Source organism: Rhinolophus sinicus, linkage group LG04, assembly GCF_036562045.2.
Source record: "Rhinolophus sinicus isolate RSC01 linkage group LG04, ASM3656204v1, whole genome shotgun sequence".
Classification (NCBI taxonomy): Eukaryota; Metazoa; Chordata; class Mammalia; order Chiroptera; family Rhinolophidae; genus Rhinolophus; species Rhinolophus sinicus.
This window is the reverse complement of record NC_133754.1, coordinates 41,116,760-41,123,048: the sequence shown is the minus strand read 5'-3', so window position 1 is coordinate 41,123,048 and position 6,289 is coordinate 41,116,760.

The following is a 6,289-nucleotide window of genomic DNA, read 5'->3' as shown; positions in this document are numbered from 1 at the left end:
GATCCATTGAAGTGACTTACCTGTCACTGTGGGTAGATGCCTTCCCATAACTCAACTTTTAAAAGTCATTACTGAATTAAAAGATGAATTATTTTGGTAATACAGAAAGTTGTGAGCCATCTTATATGGATTGTAAAATTAGAATTAGAGCCTACTGCTTTTGCCTTGTACTCTGAGCTTGGAAGGATGGGGTCGAGGTCTGCTCTCTTGTCTGAAATGAGGAGATGTCATTCACAGGTAGCCTGGGGTGAAATTTAGCAGCTGCACAGAGAACCAACAAACACAGGAGAACCAGAGGGTAGAGAGAAGGAGCACTCACACCTGGACAGCTAAATAATATTCAAGTGATTGCTTTCACTTTTCAAAATACAACCCCTGTCTGCCTGCCCTTGAACTTGACAGTACAATGTCATGCTCTGAACACAAATGTTCATAGGGTTCCTTACAGGCTCCAGGAAGCACACCGAAGGTCCACTCTGCTCTGCTCCTTTAGATACCTTAACCCTCTTGACTTTGGCAGATGACCCTACTTTCTCTCTTGTGGCTGCTGACACTAGAACAAATATAAATTGTTTTTTGAAGTATGAGTTTGGTGCAAAAGTAATTGTGGTTTAAACAGTTAAAAAGAATTACAAAAACGGCAATTACTTTTGCACCAACCTAATAGTTTCTAATTATGCAAGAAGTTTAGTTTTTATTTTGAGTAGGCTTGAGAGTTCATGATGTTGATTCATCACTGAATGAAAGTTGGCAGGCTTGCTACAAAAAAGAAAGTTGATCTTACAGAAAAAAAACCCCAGAGGAACAGAGGGGACTCCGTCCCTCACTATTGGGACCTATCTGGTATGTGTTAAGATCTGCTATATATAAAACAAAACTGCAAAACAGCAGACGAAAGGAACAAAGAAGAATAGGAAGGTCCAGAAAAATGTTTTTAATTTCAAAGGCTTAGAGAAGTAAAGGTAGACTCCAATGTGCTATTTCTGAAAAGAGATTTCCACGCACACCAAGGAGCCCTTTGGCAGAAGTCAACCGTGTGGATTAAACACAGAATGCAATCACTTTAACTGGTACCCACATTTTCTAACTCCCACTTCACATGACTGTATTTGTGATGATGGCTATTCAAACCAGCATCGCGGGTCTTTTCTCTGTTTTAAAAATCAACAGAGGCCATGTAACGTGGAACTTTGTATAACGTGTCATTAAATGTTGGCAACACAGAAGCACTAAAATCACTCTCATCTCTTTTAAGATGGAAGGCTTTTCAGGAATGGCGTCACCAAGCCTTCCTTTCACGTTTAACCTGAACGTGCGATGCTTAGTTTGGTCTTGCAGTTTTTCCTATGGTTCTTCCTTTGACACATTTCCCTTGTCTTGTCTGCCTGCCACAGGTTTACTGCATCGAGTACGTGTGTGTACGTTACAGTTGTGTATGTTTGATTAGCTCTAATTCTGTGGCACTTTTTGATATTTTTGCAGCCATCACATTTTAATCTTGCAGCAGAAACTAAGTGATGACATTGCTAAACCTAACTCCTGTTTGAATGAAAATGTGATGTTCCTTCATGGTTTTGGTGCCTGCTGAAATGACACCGCGACAATAATAGCTACATCTGTGGCAGGTTTCTGCTTGGGTGTTTGAGATACTTTGGTTATTATTTTACCAATGGGGAAACTGAGATGTTAAAAACCACGCCAGGAATCAAATCCAGATATCATCCTGATTTGTTCTGTTTGTTTAATGTACCCTCTTTAGTAACCAGGAAATTTCAGGACTTTCTGACGTTATAATTAATGGGCTCATTTGGCAAGCTGGGGCAAAATTCAATTTTGGAAGTGAGGTGCTAGGCATCAGATGATGTGGCACACCCAGCATTTGACTAACAATTTAGGGCTGAATTGCTAATAAGCACAGTGCCATTTATTTTGGAATATGCCTTGCATACAGCTTTATGGGGCATTTGTCGGGCAGAGGTACAAGAATGGCAAACTCTCAGCCTTTTGTTTTAAATTAGATTGGTGTGATTTGATGCTAATGAGAGTGAAAATGCAGTTCTCATCCCGTTGTAGCCTGCACTTGGGGACAGCCTGGCCTGCCACCTTCCTCCGCTGGCATGCAGGGTCTCTATTCTGTGGGGCAGCAGCAAAGGGAAGTTGCTAAGGAAAAGATGCAGGTGGGAAATGCATCTCCCATGGGAACAGCCCTGGGCTGACTCCAAAGGCTGAGAAAGATGCTGTGGACAGTTCTCCCTGGTGCAGCTGCAGCGGGGGGTGGGCAGCCTAGTACTTGTCCTGTGTGATAACTGCAGGGACAGCTGGCCACCTGCTGCCCAGCAACACAGAGCTGCAGGAGGAGGGAAAACATCTCACTTCACCAACATTTCCGCAAAGTGCTTACATCAGGCCTTCCTGCCAGCGACTTCCTCAGGACACAGCCCCTGGTCCCTGAATTGCCCAGCCAAGAGACACACGTGCCTCTGCTTGCAGGCCAGCATTTCATCAATTCATCCAAATCCTGCAAATCCATCCAAATGCTATAGAAAGCATAAAAGTCACTGAACCTATTTGAGTCCAACTTGATTCATTTCGTGCAGTCAGAAAAAGTTTAGAAAGGTTCTTTGGGTTTATCTAAGCTAGCACTCTTATTTTTTAAAAAGGGAAAACTGGACCCTTTTAACGGACCAGGTCAGATGGCACAGTACTGGTTTGTGAGAGAAGCAGTTCTGGCATCCACGTCCTCTTATCTTTGTGATTTCTATATTGTTTTCTGGGTTACTTGAGGAAAGTTTGGAAAATTAGTTCAAAGCATGTTTCTCTGCCTCTAGGTTCAGAACCTCCTGAGAGCATCTCTCTCTTCATCTCTGGCATCTACAAAGTATTGTTCATTCAGAAGTGATTGTCGTGCCTCCCTTACAGGCTGGACACTGTCCTATGTGCTAAATCCATAGCAGTGATCAAGGCAGGCATAGTTCCTGGCCTCACCCAGCCCACACTCTACTGTAGCTATTCAACAAATCATTTTTGAATGAATCAACATAGATTACTTTTTTACCTGCCTACCGTATTGGCAAATTACCATATTTCTGTACTGGCTGACACATTAGCAAAATAAAAACAAAACAAAACATAAAGTGAAAATATTGAAATCCATTGGTTTAATCAAGTCTGTCCTTGGTTGTTCTTAGAAATTGATGTTGATGTGCCACCAAACTACATAACAAAAGAAAGTTATAGCTGGCTTTTCAATGTTTATTATTGAACTACATTTTTTTTTTAAGCAAGTATACATTTCTCTTAATGATGTTGGCTGGGAAAGGAGGCCGTGGTAACTCAGAAACTCACTGACTTCTGGGGAAAAGCAACCTGGGCTTAAGAATAAAAATAATTAAATGTGGGTGGACTGGAGAATTTAGGATGACTTTAGTTGCATTCAGTAATAGTTCTGAATTTAGTTCAGTAGTTCCTGTGTGCTAATGGCTATGTCCAGAGCAAATGAAATGCCTAAATGACCCATAGGGTCAGGCCCTTGGTCTTCCCTGGTGCAGCCTGTCTCCCTACTCTCTTCTCCACCAAGAGCAGGAACTGGATTGCAGGACCCCAGCTGGATTGGCTGTGGTTGGAAATGGGGAACAGAGAGTGGGCCATGTTTGCATGTTAGCATGATAAGTAAAGGTACATACAAGATTTGCACACAGTGCACTTTATGATAACATGTGTCTCTATTGAATGGGGTGGGAAGACAAAACAGGAAAAGCAGAAGTGTCCCAGAATCCCATAAACTAGCCGGGGACACAGACTTGCTGTGCTCAATACTTGAGCAGATTCCAAAGCCTTCTAGATAATTCACTGTATTAAACATGGAGAAGATAGACACCTTTTCCTATGAAGAATTTAAGAGGACGAATTACGATTATTCCTTATTTACTTGATGGACTTAAAATGGACATCTGGGATTAGCCCAAAGAAAGTCATTAAAGAGATGTTGGTCCTACAAAGCTTTCCTACTGGTACTCCAGGTGCCCCATACACCTACAGGGTTTGCCCCAGCTCCAGAAGGAGTTGCCTGTTCTTCCTCATGCCTGGCAGCAGCTAGCCAAACTAACATGTAAATGTGTTACTGGGGAAGGTGGTGATAGTGGGATGCTGACGAGTAAATGTACTGCCCTCTCCTTTTGGCCAGCACATTGACACATGGAGAAGATTCTCAGGAGCCAACACCCTCACCAGAAGTTATTCTAATGGGGGTTATTTCTGGGACTGGGACTGAATGTCCTTCTCAGTCTTCAAATCACACCCCAAAGGTAGCTGCACAGTCTTCAATGCATAGGGACCACCCCATATGCAGCCAACCAATCACTCTAATGGTGGTAGATAACATGCATGTGTGTACGTGTGTTTCTTGAGAATATACAACTAACTGACAAAGTTTTTATTCTAAAAATCCTACCTGTGAAATGATCCTATTGGCCAAGGCGGTGGTGGGATTACCACTGCTCATGGCACTAGGGAGAGAACTTTCTGGGTTTCTCTCTGTATACATATGCAATGTTCTAGCTTCTTACATCATGGTCCTGCTGTGGGCAAGGTGTTTGGGAGAAAGGGGCTTCAGACATGAGTAACTATTTCCTCCAGGAGAACGGGGCAGAAGAAACACCAAGCCCTGTTTTCTGGGACTTGTTTTTTGCCCTAACCTGTGCCTCCACTTAACATGCAGGGTCAGCATCCTTTGGGGGACTTCAAGTATGAGATCAGGCCAGAGGACACATTTACCTTCAGAGCTGTAGACATGTGGTCAGGAAAGCAGCCTCCTCACCTCTCTGTCCACAAGCACAGCAGAGCCCATTTCTCACTGTCAAGTGGGCTGTTATGGCCTTGAATGCCTTGTACCCTTTCCATGAAGCTTATGTCCATGGAATTCTGAAAGAAATGACTCTAAAAAATGGGTTGGTGAGCTTTTCCATTAGGAGTACATTCTATGAATAAACTACTTAGGAAACTGCCAACTCTTCCTTAGGCTTATTTTATAAATTTCTGAAAAGAAACAGCTGTTTATATTCTCTTTGTCTGAAATGCGAGAGCAAACAGTCTTATGAAGAGAGTCTTCTATGGACAAGTAAATTGTACATGGCAGTTTGGGGCAGCATTTTCTTGTATTTTTGCTAGTTCTCTGAGTTCTCAGATAAATTGCAGAACCCTGAAATTATGGGGGAAAAGAAAATAGCATGAATCAATGTTTCCCTGTAAGGTGAATTTAAAAATATCCACCATGACTTAAGCAAACCTGGCAAACACTCTGAATAAGTATTTAAAAGACTCATTGTAATGCCATCCCAGAGATGCTGGAGGCCATTGTCCAGGGATAAAGAATAAGTTTCAGTAAATAAAATGATCTTCTTTCTGAAATTATGGGTGTCATACAAATATGAGTCTCCTCTTCCAGTTTATCCTTGTTGACTTACCAGTTCTGACTAAAATATTCCTTATGAGGGCATCATGTAATAATGTTTCAATTATTTCCTTAAACAACATCAAAAAAGTTTCTTAAAGTGTGCAACTTAACCCATAAACAAAGGAATGATATGCTGTTTGAGGTATACAATAAGCAAACATTTAAAATGTTAATGCTGGTGAAAATGTAGTGAAATAAGGATACTCACTAAATATTTGCATGTCTATAAGTTGGTTCAATTTTTAAGTGAACAAGCTGGAAAAATAAATATTATTAACACATTTAATAAAGCAAATGTTCATGCCATATGCACTGCTTTATCATATAAGACTCGGTCTTAAAAGAAAAATCAGAGAATACAAAAATGAATATAAAACTACTTAGTGGAGCATTATTTTCAACAATGAAGAAAAGGAGAATATAATCCCCTGACTTGAAAACAATTGGAACCTCCTAGATTATAGTATGGAAGTTGATGAGAGCCATGACGATCAGGAATGCTTATGAAAATAATAGGTTCCCAGGTTTATCCTCTACAGAATCTGATTCAGAATCTCCCTTCTTTCAACTCTTTCATCACTTTCTGTCTCAGTGAGGCTCTTTAAGATTTCGGGAAATAATGACATACTATGGTCACTTCAGATGATGGGCACTGATTGTGAAGGAAGAAAAGAAGCCCAGGAAACAGATCAGGGGACAAGAGTAGTTTTATTTTGTTTCCATAGATTCTCTCTGACTCTGTGTCCATGTGACTGTCTTTTCTGAGTCTTAGGGATTACAAGACATGGGAGTCATTGGGATCCTCTGGGTTTAGGAATAAGAGCTACCCCAGCCAAG